We start from the raw sequence: 3955 nt of genomic DNA on the forward strand, positions 1-3955 counted from the left end.
TTTATGTGTATGTATATATATATTTATGAGTGTTGGTGGCTACATGAAGGTACAAGAGTGCGCGATAATGTTTTTTTTTCATTGTTGTCATGAAAAAAGCACACTACGGACATTATGCCGACTGACGACATGGAGATCATCAAAACATATGTATCGGCCAAAAATATGTGAGTGACTTTATATATATATATATATATATATATATATATATATATATATATATATATATATATATATATATATATATTGTGCGGCTATAAGGTCTAGTGGTAGGAAACTCGCTTCAGATCGAAAGGTCCTGGATTCGGGCCTCGCTCGGTGCTTAGTTGGGTCCCTGGAGAAGGATATTTACTAACATTCTCTCACCGTACTCATGTGTAAAATGAGTACATGGGCGTTAACAGCGTTGTCTCTGTCGGGGAAAAAATTGTAATTTCGCCTAGCAGGCGTCACGTCCCGTCCTAAATATTAAGTGTTGCTGTTGACCAGGGAAAGCAATTGTTATATTAGAAAGTAGAGATGGAGGAGGAGGAGGAGGAGGAGGAGGAGGAGGAGGAGGGATCGATCTCGATCCCTTTGCGTGTGAAGCGAATTCTCTACCAACTGAGCTATCAGATTCTACTGTATTTATTATGCTTTTGATTTTGGTACCCTTCATCGCAATCGAACCTGATAATGTGTCGTGTTTTTAAAAAAAATTCCAGGTGGGCAAACAGAGGTATCCAATTCATAGAAACATTTTGTCTGCAAGCAGCTCGTATTTTATGTCGTTGTTTACCAGTCAAGAATTTGGGTAAGACTTGGCGCGTTTTCCATTTTATTTGTTCTGTTCCCCTATCATGTTTTCCATTTTGTTTGTTCTATTCCATTATACTGTTTTCTATTCTGTTTGTTATATTCCCTTATACTGTTTTTCATTTTGTTTGTTCTACTCCTCTACCCTGTTCTCCATTTTGTTTGTTCTATTAATTCCCTTATCCCGTTTTCCATTGTATTGGTTCTATTAATTCCTATATCCCGTTTTCCATTGTATTGGTTCTATTAATTCCCCTATCCGTTTTCCATTGTATTGGTTCTATTAATTCCTATATCCTGTTTTCCATTTTGTTTGTTCTATTAATTCCCTTATCCTGTTTTCCAACACTCATTGTTATAACCTTTTGGTTTTGGGGGAAAAACTCGATTACTACAGCCTAACAGTAAACAAAATAAGAATAGTAATATTCTTCGTCTTCTTCGTCTTCTTCTTCTTCTTCTTCTTCTTCTTCTTCTTCTTCTTCTTCTTCTTCTTCTTCTTCTTCTTCTTCTTCTGTTTATTATTATTATTATTATTATTATTATTATTATTATTATTATTATTATTATTATTATTATTATTATTATTATTATTATTATTATTATTATTATTATTATTATTATTATTATTATTATTATTATTATTATATTATTATTATTATTATTATTATTATTATTATTATTATTATTATTATTATTATTATTATTATTATTACTATTATTATTATTATTATTATTATTATTATTATTATTATTATTATTATTAGTAGTAGTAGTAGTAGTAGTAGTCTTAGTAGTAGTAGTAGTAGTAGTAGTAGTAGTAGTAGTAGTAGTAGTAGTAGTAGTAGTAGTAGTAGTAGTAGTATTAGTAGTAGTATTGATATTATTACTATTATTATTATGTTAATTATTATCATTCTGATGATTTATCTGTTAGTAGCATTCAGTGACTTATTTTAGATTTTTTAAAAATCCAAAATATCAAACCCAATTTTCATTGGCCAATTGGTTTCGACTTCAAACTTTTGAAATTTGTCATTGTTAGTAATGCAATTGGCGGACATTTGTCATCGCAGACTGCGGGCAGCCAACGTCTATGAGGACGAAGCTGGATAGACAGTGCGCGCTTGGCTAGGAAGCTCACAACATTATCATCCGGAAGTATAACGGACTAACACACAAAACTATGAGTAACCTTAAACGCTTATAGTCTGGTTAATACAGTTTTGTGAGCATTACTCATAAACGCGGATGATAAAAAAACAATAACAAAGACACGAGTGACGTCCACTTCATTCCTTCTATAGATAGTATGCGTTTGGCTAAGAAGCTCATAACATTGCCATCCGGAAGTAAAAAGGACCAACACACAAAATTATGTGTAACCTTGAACGTATATAGTCTGGTTAATACATTTTTGTGAGCATTACTCATAAACGCGGATGATAAAAAACAATAACAAAGACCCGAGTGACGTCAACTTCATTCTATCTATAGTCTGGTTAATACAGTTTTGTGAGAATTACTCATAAACGCGGATGGCAATAAAACAATAACAAAGACCCCGAGTGACGTCAACATCATAATATCTATATCAAGCAGGTAAGTACAGTGGACTCCGGATAAGACGATGCCCAGGGGAACCGAGACAAAATCGACTTATCCGAAAATCAACTTAACCGGAGTGTAATCAAATGAGCAAAAACGCATGTGAACAAAGCAAACCAATCTAGAATAAGTATGTCCCTTCATATCGCGCGGTCTCTGCAGTGGTCATCAGAGGCTCCTACCCCCAATAGCCCCATAGAGGAATCAGAATACATAAAAATCGGAATTTGAGATAAAAAAAGCCAAATCAACTTACTGTTACTGACTATGACATGCTTTGCAACAGATAATGTAATAGACAACCCAAAAGTACTCAAATGATTAAAAATATAAAATGTGTAAAAATGTACAGATTGTGTAAAGACTAAGAATGGGGTCAAATAATAATAGAGAACACACAGGTCCAGGCCGTCTGAGAGCAGAGCATTGAATGGATGGATTTAACCTTGTCAGGACATTCTCCCCCCCCCCCACCTAATCAAACAAACACGCGTGCCGGTACACGCACGCACACACACACACACACACACACATACTTGTATGGCATGACTTGTCAGGACCATAATTTCACACATGACTTGTGGGTACCTCTATTTCCAGTGGGTTTAGGAAACATACAATACGTTGTATTGGTGGACAAAACAGCCGTCTATGATGGCAGGTGTCGTTTTTTAGAATACGTCAAATAACTAAGGTTTGACTAGAGTATGTTTGGGCCTCACTTTACACCATCATTGTAGGGACATTGTGTAGTCATTGTGAGGACTTGATGAGACAGGGCATTACTAGTGGGGACTCACTTGGTGTGTAAACTGTGCACATTTATTGCAAGGACCTGTGTAAACTGTGGCCATTACTTGCAGGGACCTTTGATGTGTCTACAGTAGACATTACTTCTAAGGACCTTTGAGAGTTTAAACTGTGGCCATTACTTGCAGGGACCTTTGATGTGTGTCTACAGTAGACATTACTTCTAGGGACCTTTGGGAGTTTAAAATGTGGCCATTACTAGCAGGAACCTTTGATGTGTGTCTACAGTAGACATTACTTCTAAGGACCTTGAGAATTAGATGCCCATCTATACGGAAAAGAATGTAAAAACAAAAGAAGAAATAGGACATTAAGATAGATCGGGATACTCCAAACAAAAATGTTCCTAACCTTAGGCTGTACCCGACTTGCATTACTATTGGCATATCATTTTTCTAGTCACTATGTCTGTATCAGAATGAAATGCAACCAAACATTCACTGCTCAGTAGATGATATCAGAACAATTCTGTCTTCATGAGGCTTTGAAATGATGACACTACAGGCCAGGTATCTACCAACTAAACTACCATATGGATCCTGATGTCAGATAACAATCTATCTTGTACACATTCGAATCATGTAGAACTGACCAAGTGAAAGTTCTCCCTCAATGCCAAGGGTAGGGTTCTGAACATTGACATATAATCATAAGGAGTATAAAGGGTGTTCAGTGGAATCCAGTCAAATCATCAAGACGGAAAAAATATGTTGATTTTAAATGAGGTTTGTTTATTCATAAT

This window comes from Berghia stephanieae, chromosome 8 (assembly GCF_034508935.2).
Source record: "Berghia stephanieae isolate SIO BIC M18660-M18661 chromosome 8, UCSD_Bste_1.3, whole genome shotgun sequence".
Taxonomy (NCBI): domain Eukaryota; kingdom Metazoa; phylum Mollusca; class Gastropoda; order Nudibranchia; family Aeolidiidae; genus Berghia; species Berghia stephanieae.